Here is a 14,910-nt window from a genome sequence, read left to right as displayed (position 1 = left end):
AATTTCATAAGCCATTCAATGCGATCTTAGTACAATTAACATATTCTGTATGATTTCAATCCTTTAAAAGATTTGCCTTATGACCCAGCATGCAATGGGTATTAAGGTGGGCACATATTGCATGTTGCACTGGGTGTTATACACAAATAATGAATCATGGAACACTACATCAAAAACTAAGGATGTACTGTATGGTGACTAACATAATAAAAAATTATTATTAAAAAAAACTGTTGTCTATATGTCCATTTGGTCAGGTTCATTAAAACTTGTTTAAATCAGATTGTTCTGCTACTGAGATTGGTACATCTAAAATCCCCATTATACATTGTATAGAATTGCTTATTCTTACCATTTCTGTCAAATTTTTTGCTTTATCTATTTTAAATCTAAGTGACAGAGGATAAAAATCTTACAATTACTGGTTTTCTAGTCAATATGTTAAAATTATAAAGTCTAATATTTTTTATTAAAACATAGAACCATTTTATCTTTTGCACTGATTTGGCCTTAAATCCATTTCATCTCATTCCAGTAAAGCTATATTAGCTTTCCTTTGGTTGGAATTTGCCTGGTATACTTTGTACTTGCCTTTACTTTCACCAATTTACTCATTTATTTTAATCGTATGAAAATGTTTGTCTTTTAATAGAAACTTTAAGTACATTTACACTGAATGTAAATATTGATATATTTAAATATAAATCTATCACCTTATTGCCCTGCCAATTTTTTTTCATATTTTTTGTCTTCTTTTAAATTATTTTTCTATATTTTATCATCTAACACAGTAGAAATTACACACTCTGTTTCTACTTTATTAATTTTTAACATGAATTATACCATGTCAAATTTCAGAGTTCAAATTTAATCATTATGTCAGTTGTCAAAGAGAATATGCAACTCTATTTTAGTTTATACTCATTGGTTTTATTTTTTAAATCTGTCTTGTATTTTTAATCCTGCAAAATATTATTTTTTAATAGAGACATTTTTTTTAGATTACCCAGATATTTACCACTTACTTTGGTCTTCACTCCTCTTGTATCTCAGATCTCCTAACTAGGGTAATTACAGATGTCTAAAATATTTCCTTATAATTTCTTTTGGTGAATATCTGCTCACAAATTCTTTTTTTTAAGTGAAATATATATTTTTTTAAATTCGAGTATAGCTGATACACACACTGACAAACTCTCTTCGTTACTTTGAAAATGTCTTTATCTTCATTCCATAAAACTACTTTCTCTGTGTAAAATTATAGAAGTTATTTCTTTCACTACTTTGAGTATGTTCTAGAGACATCTGGCTTCCTTTGTTGCTATAAAGAAGTCAGATGTCACTCTAATTGACATTCCACGGAGGAAATCTTTCCTTTAAAAAAAAATTTTTTTATTGCTTTAAAAATATTGTCTCTGTGTTATGTCTAAATGTGGATTTAAAAAACTCATTCTGTGTTGTTGGAAATCTGTGTGTATATGTGTGTGTATTTGTGTGTGTTTTTCTTATCAGATTTAGAAAATTCTAAGGGCATACTTGAGATAGCCACTGTCTCGAAAATTCATTTATTTATTTGGAACTACAATTGAATATACAATAGTTTTCACTCTATCAACCCTGTCTCTTAATCTCTCTCCTATATTGTCCATCATTATTATTAGCAGCCCCCCAAAATGAGATATTTAGGTAAAAATCTAACAAGACATATATAAGATCTATATGAAGAAAATTACAAAACTCTGATGAACAAAATCAAGGAAGAACTAAGTAAATGGAGAGAAGTTCCATGTCCATAAGTAAAAAGACTCAATATTCTCAAGACAGTAATTCTTCCCAGCTTGATCTATAGGTTCAATACAATCCCAATAAAAATACTAACAAGTTATTTTGTGGATATCTACAGATTCTAATGTTTACATGGAGATTAAAAAGACAGAACAGCACCATAATATTAAGAACAGAGGACTCGTACTACCTGACATTAAGACACTATAAATCTACAGTATTCAGAAGAGTGATATTAGAAAAACAAAAACAAAAACAAAAGCTAAATCAATGGAACAGAATAGAGAGTCTGTAAATATACCCACCAATATAGTAACTGATCTTCAGCAAAGTAGTAAAGGCAGTACAATGGAGAAAAGACCATCTTTTCATCAAATTGTGCTGGAGCAACTGGACATCCCCATGCCCCAAAAGGGGGGTGGGTGGGTGGAAATGTAGACACAGACTTTACACCCTTTACAAAAATTAACTCAAAGTGGACTATAGACTTAAATGTAAACTGTGAAACTATAAAGCTCCAGAAGATAACAGGAGAAAATAGAGATAGCCTTGGGTTTGACAATCACTTTTTAGATACAACCACCAAAGGCAAATCCATGAAATAAATATTTGATAAGCTTTGCTTTATTAAAATTTAAAACTTCTGTGAAAAATACTGTCAAGAGAATCAGAAGAAAAGCCACAGAGTGGGAGAAAATATATGTATAAGACATATCTGATAAGGATGACATATCTGATAAGGATTATTACACAAAATACACAAAGAACTTTAAAAACTCAACAATAAGAAAATCAACAATGCAATTAAAGAATGGCAAAAGATCTAAACTAACACCAAGGAAGATATACAGGTGGCAGGTAAGCATATGAAAAGATGCTCAACAGCATATGTCCTTAGGGAATTGCAAATTAAAACAAGATACCACTACATACTCATTAGAATGACAAAACCCAGAACACTGACAACAACAAATGCTGAGGATGTGAAGCAACAGGAATTCTCATTCATTGCTGGAGCAAATGCAAACTGGTATAATTTGGGAGGCAATTTGGCAGTTCCTTATAGAACTAAACATACTCTTACCATACAATCCAGCAATCATGCTCCTTGGTATTTACCCAAATAAATGGATAACTTATGCCCACCAAAAAATAAATAAATAAATAAATAAATAAATAAATAAATAAATAAATAAATAAAGTACTCACAGATGTTCACAGCAGTTTTATTTATAACTGCCAAATTTCAAAGCAACCTTTCAGTAGGTGAATGGATAAACTGTGTTACAACCAGACAATGAAAAATTATTCTGTGCTGAAAATTATCAAGCCATGAAAAGACATGGAGGAGTCTTGTATGCATATTACTAAGTGAAAAAAACCAATATGAAAAAGCTACATACTGTAGTAGAATATAACATTCTGAAAAAGGCAACAGTTTGGAAACAGTAAAAAGATGAGTAGTTGCCAGAAGTCAGGGGTAAGGAGGGGTAAACAGGTGGAGCTCAGAGAACTTTGAGAGCAATGGATCTAGTCTGTATAATGGTGGATATATTTTATGCTTTATAAAAACAAAATGTACAATGCCAAGAGGAAATCTTAATGTAAACTTTGGGTGATAATCATGTGTCAATGTAGGTACATTAATTATAATTAACGTCCCACTCTAATGCAGGAAGTTGATAGTAGTGGAAGTTGTATAGGTGTGAGGGCAGGAATTATGTGGGAACTGTAATTTCTCTCATTTTGCTGTGAACCTAAAGCTGCTTTAAAAAAAATAAAGACTATTAAAATGTTTTAAATAAATAAATGCTTTTTAAAAAGATATCAGGCCCTATTCCCTAGAACCTATAAATGTTTCCTTACTTGGAAAAAGCCTTTGCAGATGTAATTAAGTTTAGGATCTTGAGATGAATAGAGTAACCTGAATTATCCAGGTGGGTCATGAATACCATCATATGTCTCTTACAAGAAAGAGGAAGAAAGAGAGCAATACACGTAGAAGTAGAAAAGGCATGGAGCACATGACTGTGGAAGCATAGATTGGAGTGATGCAGCCACAAGTCAAGGAATGCTGGCAGCCACCAAAGCTGAAAGAAAGGTTTGCTTTTTCCATAAAGCCCCTAGAGGTTGCAGAGCCCTGCCAACACCTTGATCAGTGAAAAAGACTTTGGATTTCTGCCCTCCAGAACTACAAGACAATAAATTTCTCTTGTTCTAAGCCACGAAGATTATGTATTTTGTTACAATAGCCATAGGAAACAAATACCAATATGTACTCTTTTGTGTATCAGTAGTTGTTTTAGTCCTATTTACTACTGTGGGTTTGGTATGGTGAGGTCAGACTCCGATCAAGAAAGAGAAACCAGAAAGTTTTGCAGTTTGTTATGCTCACAGTTCCCTGAGGAGAAATAGGACACCACACAGGCCCACTCAAGGGAAGCACCAGGGTCATTCACCAAGCAGAGGAAGAGAAGGAAACGATGTGCAAGTTCCTTTTTTATGGCTTCTATAGGAAGGAATGGATGAAGCAGGTAGGCAGGTTTAGGACATCTAAATAATTTCAGTGGGCTCTGGGTTATAGAGATATTCCTCATCTGATACCTGGTCCTTGGGTGATTAGAGAAGGTATATAGTGACCCAGAGGAAAGTCTGATAAGGGAAGTGGTTTGGGGTGTGGACTTAATCAGATGCCCAGGAAGGTCTGATTGACCTGTCGGCAGGGCCGCAAAACTGGATCAGAAAGCATTTGTAACAAATATATTACAGCAGTCTGCTGCTGAGTTGTACTCTATAATATGCATGTACCATCATTTGTTTATCTAATGTGTCGAGGGACATATAAGCTGATTATATTTTTGGCAATTATGAATAAAGCTGCTCTGAAGGATAACTAAGACTTTTTATAGACATATATTTTTATATCACATGGGTTAAGCCTAGATGTAAAATTGTTGGTTCTTATTATAACTATATATACAATTTACAGATTGTCAAACTATTTCCGAAGTGATTGTACCACTTGATACTCTCACTAGCAATCTACAAGTAATCCAGTAAGGTTCTTTTTTTTTTTTAAAGATTTTATTTATTTATTTGACAGAGACAACCAGCAAGAGAGGTAACACAAGCAGGGGGAGTGGGAGAGGAAGAAGCAGGCTCCCAGCAGAGGAGCCTGATGTGGGGCTCGATCCCAGAATGCTGGGATCATGCCCTGAGCCGAAGGCAGATGCTTAATGACTGTGCCACCCAGGCTCCCCCAGTAAGGTTCTTTTTTGAATACATAAATCTGAGTTTTAATAAATTCATAGCATTACCCACCGCAAGCACATATCCAATATTCCATCACACCCCGAAATACCGTCATCCCTTTGTAGTCAATTCAGCCACCCACACCTACCCCCTGGCAACCACTCAACAGGTCTCTGATGAGCTTTGTCTTTACATAATTTCATGAAAATGGAGTCACACAGTGTGTGACGTTGTGAGTCTGTCTCCTTTTACTAATGATGCCTTTGAGATATATCCATATTGTCACATGTATAGTCATTAATATTTCATGTAGAGGTATGATAGTTGAAGAACATTTGGGTTATTTTCACTTTGGAGAATGATGAATAAAACCACTATAAATCTGCACATACATATTTTTTATTAAAATTTTTATATTGTGGTAAATTACATACAACAAAATTTCTCATTTTAATTTTGTTAAATGTACAGTGCAGTGGTATTAAATATATTTATAATGTGTAACCATCACCACCATCAAGCTCTATCGTTCTTTTCATCTTGTAAAATTGAAATTCTTTATCCATTAAACAGAAACTCTCCATTCCTCCCTCTCCCCAGCCGCTGGCAATTACTGTGCTACTTTCTGTCTCTATGATTTTGACTACTCCAAGTACCCCATATAAGTGGCATCATACAGAATTTGTCTTTTTGTGACTGGCTTAGTTTATCATAATATCATCAAGGTTTATCTTCATTGTAGCATATGGCAAAATTTCCTTTTTAAAGGCTGAATATTATTCCCTCGTATGGATATTACCACATGTGACTCATCCATTCATCTGTTGAAGTACGCTTGTGTTGCTTCCACTTTTTTGGCTATTGTGAATAATGTTGTTATGAACATGGGTACATAAATAATTACTTTGAGAACTTGCTTTCAATTCTTTTGGGTATATACCCAGAAATGGAATTGCTGGATCATGTGGTAATTCTATTTTAGTTTCATTAAAAGCTACCACACTGTTTCTCACAGCAGCTATACCATTTTAACTTCCCAGCAACAATGCACAGGGTTATTTTTGCCACATCCTCAAAAACACTGGTTTCTTGTTTGTTTGTTTGTTTTGATAGCAGACATCCTGAGAGTGAGGTGATATCTTTGTGCATATTGATAATTTGTACATTTTTAGAGAAAAGTCTATTCAAATTCTTTGCCCGTTTTTGATTTTCTATTGTTGAACTTTAGGTGTTCTTTATATATTCTGAATATTAATCTCTTACCAGATTTTATGATTTGAAATATTTTCTCTCATTCTGTACACATCTTCTGATGAAAAAATTTTTTAAAATTTTGGTGAAGTCCAATTTCTCTATCTTTTTTTGTTACCTATGCCTTTGATACCATAATCTAATGAATCACTGTCAAATCACTGTCAAATCCAATGTCGTGAAGTTCTGTTTTAAGAGGTTTTTTAGTTCTTAAATTTAGGTTTTTTGATCCATTTTGAATTAATTTTTGTATACCATCTTAGGTAATGGTTCAAATGAAATCTTTTGTGGGTGGATATTCAATCTTCCTACCACCATTTCTTGAAAAGACTGTCCTTTCCCACTGAATGGTCTTGGCATCATCCTTGTCAAGAATCATTTGACGAGAGGTGTCTGGGTGGCACAGTCAGTTAAGCCTCTGACTCTTGGTTTTGGCTCAGGTTGTGATATTGGGGTCCTGGGATTGAGCCCTGTATCAGGCTCCATGCTCAGCGAGGAGTCTACTTGGGATTTTCTCTCTCTCCCTCTGCCCCTCCTGCTCGTACTTGCTCGCTCTCTCTCTCGATTAAATAAAATTAATAAATCTTAAAAAAAGAAAAGAAAAAGAATCATTTGACCACATATGAGAGGATACATTCCTGGATTTTCTTCTATTCCGTGGATTTATATGTCTGTCTTTATGCCAGTATCACAATGGTTTTATCAGTGTAGGCTTATAATAGGTTTTGAAACCAGAAGTAAGTCCTCTAGTTTTGTTTTTCTTTCTCAAGATTGTTTTGGCTATTCAGGGTCCCTTGAGATATGAAATTTAGGATAGAATTTTTTTTTTTAGGTCAGTGTGATGTTGATAGAGATTGCATTGAAGCTGTAGATTACTTTGGGTGTACTGATATTTTGATACTACTAAGTATTCTAACCCATGAAAATAGTAATGTTTCAATTTATTTATGTCTTTAAAGTCTTTCAGCAATGTTTTATAGTTTTCACTCTACATGTTTTCCACCTTGTTGGTTGATTCCTAAGTATTTTATTCTTTTTCATGGTATTACAAATGTAATTTTTTTCCATAATTTCCTTTTCAGATTGTTCATTAGTGTACAGAAACACAACTGATTTTTGCATGTTGCCTTTGTATCCTACTCCTTTGCTCAATTCATTTATTCTGACAAGTTTTTTTTGACAATTTTTTTTTTTTTGTGGAATCTTCAGGGTTTTCTACATATAAGATTATATTTACAACTCAATAAAATAAAACCCAAATAACTTAATTAAAAAGTGGACAAAGGGCCTAAATAGACATTTTTCCAAAGAAGATATACAAATAGGAAACTGGTACATGAAAGGTGCTCAATATCACTAATCATCAGGAAATGCAAATCAAAACCACAGAGAGCTAACACCTCCCACCTGCTGGGATGGTTATCATCAAAAAGATAAATTAACAAATGCTGGCAAGGATGGGAAAAAAAAGAGAACTTTTTACAGTGTAGATGAGAATGTAAAGTAATGCATCCACTAAAGAAAACAGTATGGAGGTTCCTCAAAAAAGTAAAAACAGAATTACCATATGATCCACCAATCCCAGTAATTTATGACAACATGGATGGACTTGAAGGGCATTATACTAAGTGAAATAAGCCAGAGAGAATAAGGAAAATACTGAATAGTTTCACTAGTGAATGGAATTTAAAAAAGAGGGGGGAAAAAGTCAAACTTAGAGTCAGAGAGTAGAAAAGTGTTTAACAGGGATTGGAGGGTGGCATGAATACAGAAAAAGTTGGTAAAGGGTATAAACTTTCAGTTATAAAATGAATAAGATCTGAGGATCTGCTATATAACATGGTGAATGTAAGTGAAATTTGTGGACAGAACTTAAAGGGAAATATGTCAAAGGATGGATGTGTTAATTAACTAGATGGGGGGGGTACAGATTCTTTCCACAATGAATTTATATATTAAGTCTTCATGTTGTACACTTTATCTTAAAATTTTATTTCTCAGCTATACCTCAATAAAGCTGAAGATCGTATCATCTATGAACAGAGATAATTTCTTCCTTTTCAATTTGAATGCTTTTTATTGTTTGTTTTCCTAACTTCTCTCGCTACGATTTCCAGCACTAGGTTGAACAGAAATAGTGAAAGTGGGAATCCTTGACTTGTTCCTGATTGTACAGGAAAACTTTTCCCTACTTTTCAGCATGGAGTATGATGTTCACTGTGGGTTTTTCATATATGGCTTTTATTATATTGGGGTAGTTTCCTTCTATTCCTAGTTTATTGAATGTTTTTATCATGAAAAAGTATTAAATTGTGTGAAATGCTTTTTATGTATAAATTGAGATGATCATGTGGTTTCTGTCCTTCATTCTTTTAATGTGGTGTATTACATTGATAAATTTTTGTATGTTGAACCATCCTTGCATTCCAGGAGTAGATCCCTCTTGGTCATGATGTATAATCCTTATAATAAGCTGCTGAATTTACTTTGCTAGTATTTTGTTGAAAGGTTTGTTTGCATTAATGTTCACAAGAGATATTGGTCTGCATTTTTTTCTCTTGTAGTATTTTTGTCTGGCTTTGATATCAGGGTAATATTAGTTTCCCAGGATGAGTCAAGAAGTGTTCCCTCCTTTTCCAATTTTAGGATGCGTTTAGGAAGGATTGGTATTATTTCTCCCTTAAATGTTTGGTAGAACTCAATAGTAAAACTGTCAGTTCCAGGGCTTTTCATTGTCAGATTTTTTATTACCGATTCAATCTCCCTACTAATTATAGGTCTACTCAGAATTTCTATTTTTGTGTGTAATTTAGGCTTAGTAGACTTTGTATTTCTAGGAATTTGTCCATTTCATCTAGTTACCAATTTGAGAACTGTTCATCATACTCTTACAATTCTTATTTCTGTAGACTCTGTAGTAATGTACCCACCTTATGATTTTAGTAATTTGAGTCTTTTTTAGTACATCAGTTATAAATGTATTAAATTTGTTATGTTTTCAACCAATCACCTTTTGGTTTCATTGATTTTCTCTATTATTTTTCTATTCTCTATTTCCTTTATCTGTAATCTTTATTATTTCCTCCTTCTCCTAGCTTTGGATTTTTCTTTTTCTACTTCCTTAAATTGTAAAGTTAGCTTGTTGGTGTGAGAGCTTTGTTTTTTAGTGTGATTTATAACAAAAATTCTCCCCTTAGCACTACTATTGCTGCATCCCATAGTTTTAGTACATTGTTTGGTTTTCAGTTGTCTCGAAGTATTTTCTAATTTCCCACGTGATTTATTTTTTGACCCACTGGTTGTTAAAGAATGTTGTCTAATTTCAATGGTAAAGTGAATTTTCCAACTTTCCTTCTGTTCTTGATTTCTAACTGAATCCTGCTGTGGTCAGACAACATACTTTGTATGCCTGTTTCTATAAATCTACTGAAACTTAATTTATGGCTTGATATGAGGTCTATCCTAGAAAATATTTCATGCACACTTGGGAAGAATGTGTATCCTGCTGTTCTTGGGTAGAGCGTTCTGTATATGTTAGATGTAGCTGGTTTATTGTGTGAGTCCTCTATTTCCTTATCTTCTGTCTCATTCTATCCATTATCATAAAAGGAGTACTAAAGTTTTGAAGTATTATTGTAAAATTGTCTATTTCACCCTCAATTCTGTCAGTTTTGCTTCATATTTCACTCATTTCATATTCATTAGGCAAGAAATGTTTACAATTTATATATTTATATAGATTTATAGTTCACATATTATTTTGCTCTATTCAAACTTTTATTAAAATCCTTGTCTGTTGCTATCTTTTCAATTTAAAGTCTCTTTTGTCTGACCTCAGTAAAGCCACCCCTGCTCTCTTTTGATTATTATTTGCATGCAATATCTTTTCCCGTCCTTTATTTTTTTTCCATCCTTTCAATCTCTTTGTGTCTTTGCATCTGAAGTGTGTTTCTTGTAGACAGCTTATAGTCGAATCAGGTGTCTTTATGCATTCTCCCAATTGTGTTTTGACAGAAGAGTTAAATTCATTTATACTTAATTACTTAAAATGAGGGACTCATGTCAATTTGCCTCTTTTCTATATGCCCGATAGCTTTTTTTGTTACTCACTTCTTGCCTTATGGTCTTAATGTTTAGTTGATTTTTTTGTAGTGACATCTTTACTTTCTCATTCATTTCCTTCTGTGTTTATTCTGCAGCTCTTTTATTTGTGGTTATTATGGGATTTACATTTTACAATTCTAAGGTTTTAACACTTTTTAACTTACAAAAACTCTGCCTTTATAGTTCTGTCCTCACTTCTTTTCATTGTTGAAGTCCCCCAAATGACATCTTCATACATTGTGTAGCCCAAAACATAAACTGATAATTATTTTAAATGTCATTAGTCTCAAATTATGTAGAAAACAACATGTGGAGTTACTAGCCACAGTCACAATACTGGCTTATAAACTAATAATTGTTTAAAAAAATGTATTAGTTTCTTAAATTATGTAGAAAACAGGTATAGTTATCAACCACTATTAAAATATTAACTTTCATTATTGCCCATATATTTCTTTATTGAACTCTGTATTTATTCAAACAGCTTTGAATTACTGTCTAGTGTCCTTTAAGTTCACTATGCAAGACTCCTTTGAGTATTTCTTGCAAAGCAGATCTGATGGTAACAAACTCTCTCAAACTTTATTTGGGATTGTCTTAATTTCTACCTCACTTTTGAAGAATGTTTTTGCTAGATACAGGATTCCTGGTTGGCAGTTATTGTTTTTTCCATTTAGCACTTTGTATCTATCAGCCCAGTGCCCTCTGGTTCTCCAAAGTTTTTGACGAAAAAAATCGGCTGATAATCTCATTTAGTATCCCCTGTATGTGCAATTCACTTCTTTCTGACAGTTTTCAAGATTGTCTTTGTCTTTTGAAAGTCTGATTACGCTGTCTTGATGTGGGTCTTTGAGTTCATCTTACTGGATATTTGTTGAGCTTTCTGGATTTTGATATTCATAATTTTCATCAGATTTAGGAAGTTTTCAGCCATTATTTTTTCAAATATTCTCTGTCCCTTTCTCTCTCCTTTTAGGACTCACACAGTGTATATACATCTGCTTGATGGTGTCCCATAGGTCCCTCAAGATCTGTTTACTTTTCTTCATTTTTGCTTCTGTTCTTCAGACTTAATAATTTTCATTGTCTTATCTTCAAGTTTGTTGATTCTTCTGCATACTCAAATCGTCCTTGGAATCCCTGTAGTGATTGTTTTCATTTCACTTACTGTATTTTTCAGCTCCAGAATTCCTTTTGCTCTTTAGCTTTCTGGACATCTTTAATGTTTTGAGCATCGTTCTAAGTTGCTTTAAAGTCTTTGTCTAGTAAATGCTATCAGGTCTACTTCAGGTAGTTTGTTTCCCTTTTGAATGGGTCCTACATTCCTGTTTTGTTTTTACTTTTTGTTATATCTTGTGATTTTCTGTTGAAAATGACATTTTAACATCTTAATTCTGCAAATCAGATTTTTTTTTCTTTCCCTGGCATTTTTTCTTTTTTTAAGAGACTGTGCCCACTGTGCCAGTACATGAGCAGGCGAGGGGCAGAGAGAGAGGAAGAATCCTAAGCAGACTCCACCCCCAGCATGGAGACTGACACAGGGCTCTATCTCTCAACCCTGAGATCATGACCTAAGTCAAAGATCAAGTCAGATGATTAAATGACTGAGCCACCCAGGCACCCCTATTGTTTGATTGTTCTCTGCTCTCTGTGCTTAAAGGATCATTCTGAGGTATGAAACCTAAGGTCTTCTCAGATCTTGAGTCTTTTCCTGGGCATGCGTGATCAATTTCTCATTTTTCCTATATATGAAGTTGTTTACGAATGCCTTGGTCTTTAATGCCTGGCTCCCAAAAGGAAAAAAAGAAAAAGAAAAAAGAAAAAGAAATCGGGAGTAAAGGGGATGTCAGTCCTTTTATACCCTTGGAAGTCACTTCACAGAGTGTGGGTATGTGTGGTTATAACGGAAAGAGATAGAATCATGGCTTCCCACCTCTTTGTACTTCTGTGATCAAAAGCAGAAATTAGCCATCAGCCTGATTCCCAATATTTGGAGGTGAAGTTCTTTTTGCCTACCCTGGCTCCCACTAGCTGTGTGCAAGCTGCTCCAGGAACGTATGCAGTTGCCTGCTACAAGGCTGAGGTTGGGCAATGAGTAGCTACTACTATGTTAAGAGCTAAATTTGAATGAAATTAACTTCATTTACTGTCCAAGCTTTTTCCTGTTAAGTTGGAAGGTATTAACAGACTACAGAGTTCCAAAATAGTTACATCAAATAAATTCTACAATTGTTATCTGGGTGGGGAGATGGATTCCTGGTGGTTCCTACTCTGTCATGTTCCCAGTATCCTTTCACGTACAAGTTTTTGTTGTTTCGTGTGAACATACTTTTTTGTTCCTCTTAAATATTCAGAAGTGTGATAGCTAGCTTACATGTAACTGTATATTTCACTTTATAACAAACTTCTTGAAACTGTTTTTCAAAGCAGTTGGAACATTTTGTACTTCAATTAGCAATGTTTGAAAGCTGTAGTGCTCCATTCTTGACAAGTGTTGGTACTGTCAGAATTCATTTTAAGCCATTCTAATAGATGTGTAGTGCTATATTATTGTGGCTGTCTTGTATTTGTCCAAGGGCTAATGATGTCCATCTTTTCAAGTGCTTATTCGCCATCTCTAAGTCTTTGGTAAAGTATCTTCAAATTTATTGTCCTTTTTTGAGGGGGGGGGGATTTTTGTTTTCTCTGAGTTTTGAAAGTTCTTTATATATTCTGGATAAAATTGAAATATATACTTTGCAAAGATTTTTCCCAGTCTGAGATTTGCCTTTTCATTTTCTTAGTAGTATCTTCTGAAAAGTACAAAGTTTTTATTTGATGAAGGAATATTTATCTTTATTTTCATATAAGAACTTGTCTAAGTAAGGTCATGCACTTTATCCTACTTGTTTCCCCCCTCCTCCAGGAGTTCTATACTTTTACACTTTATACCTAGTACTATGACTCATTTTTGAAGAAATTTTTTTGTGTGAGAACAATGTACTGAGGTTTTATTTTCAATTTTTAGCATATGAATGTCCAATTATTCTAGCATCATATGTTGAAATGATCAACCTTTCTCAACGGAGTTGCCTTGAGACCTTTGTCAAAAATTATGGTACATGTGTGGGTCTATTCCTGGACTTTTCTGTTCCAATGATCTGTGTCCACGTTTGCCAATACAACTTTATTATCTGAGCTTTGTAATAAGTCTTAGAATTAGGTAATCTAAGTCATTCAATTATTTTTTTCTTTCAAAATTATGCTGGCTATTCTAGTTGTTGCTTTTCCAAAGAAATTTAAATCAGCTTGGGAATATCAACAAAATATACTGCTAGAATTTTTTAATAGTAACAAATCAATTTGGAAGGTTGATATTCTTAAAAATCATGAGTCTAAATCTCTCCCATTTAGACCTTCACCTTTCATTATCAAAATTGGTGAAGGGTTGTCAAGTTCAGTCCACATTTTAGTAGACTTCTACCTATTATTTGTTTTGGTACTATTGCAAATGGTATTTTTAGAAAAAAAATTCAATATCCAGTTATTGACTTTTAATCTTGCAACCTTGCTTACCTTACTTATTAGTTGCAGGAGACTTAATTCTTTGGGATTTTCTACATAAAAAATCACACCATCTCTGAATGGGGACAGTTTTACTTCTTCATTTCCAATTTGTATGGCTTTTTTGTTTTCTGCACTGTCAGGAGATGTTGAAAGGAAGGGATTAGTGTGCACTTTATCTTGTTCTCAATCTTGGGAGAAAACATTCAGTTTTTTAACTGTAAGGATAGCAGTAAGTTTTGTAAACACTATTTATCAGATTAAGGAAGCTCTTCTCTGTTCCTATATTACTGAGTTTTTATTAGGAATGTTTAATTTTATCAAATGCTTTCATTCATTAAGATGACCATGGCTTTTTTTTCCTTAGTCTGCTGATATGGATTACATTTGATTTTCAATGTACCCTGCATTTCACAAATTTTCAATTAGCCTGCATTTTCCAAAATAAACTGCATTTGATCATGACTTATAAAATATTTTCCACATATAACTTGATTCAGCTTCTTAATATTTTGATGAGGATTTTTACATTTACTCTCAAAAGAAATAGTGATACATAGTTTTGTATCTTGTCTTGTTTTAGCAGCAGGGTTGTACAGGACTCATAAAATGAATTTGGATGTGTTGTCTTATATAGAATAGTTGGTTTCATTTAATGTTTAACAAAATTCACCAGTGAAGTTACCTAAGCCTTATGTTTTCTTTGTAAGAAAGAAAGGAAGATTTTTAACTACAAAGTAAATGTATTAAGTAGATACAGGATCGATTGGGTTACCTACCTCTCGAACAAGCTTTGGTAGTTTGTCAATTTTATGATATTGACCCATTTCATCAAAGTTGTAAATTTATGGAAATAAATTTGTTCAAAATATTCCAAAAATTTTCTTACAACTTTGGGGGTGTTTTTTTCTTTGCAATCTGGCTAGAACTCTTTCAACATTATCAATCTTTTCAGGGACTAGTTTTGTTTACAAT

The 14,910-nt window shown here is 33.4% G+C and overlaps 1 protein-coding gene across 7 annotated transcripts in view; it reads right to left on the bottom strand.

Annotated features, from left to right (window-relative positions):
- RNPC3 (RNA binding region (RNP1, RRM) containing 3) overlaps positions 1–14,910 on the bottom strand; it is an 84,693-nt gene that overhangs the window by 36,187 nt on the left and 33,596 nt on the right. For 3 of the 7 annotated variants that reach the window (XR_015726373.1, XR_015726374.1, XR_015726378.1), the window contains 2 exons: positions 13,948–14,071; positions 10,184–13,184 (listed from right to left, as the gene is read on the bottom strand). The exons of the other annotated variants lie outside the window; for them this stretch is intronic. The gene's annotated coding sequence lies outside the window, so the exon portion shown is untranslated. Of the gene's footprint in view, positions 1–10,183; positions 13,185–13,947; positions 14,072–14,910 lie in introns of those variants that run through there. 7 annotated transcript variants of the gene reach the window in all.

This window comes from Ursus americanus, chromosome 12 (genome assembly GCF_024610735.1).
Source record: "Ursus americanus isolate L20-20 chromosome 12, mUrsAme1.1.p, whole genome shotgun sequence".
NCBI lineage: Eukaryota > Metazoa > Chordata > Mammalia > Carnivora > Ursidae > Ursus > Ursus americanus.
Note: the sequence above shows the minus strand (reverse complement) of the source record. Positions and strands in the feature narration are given on the sequence as shown.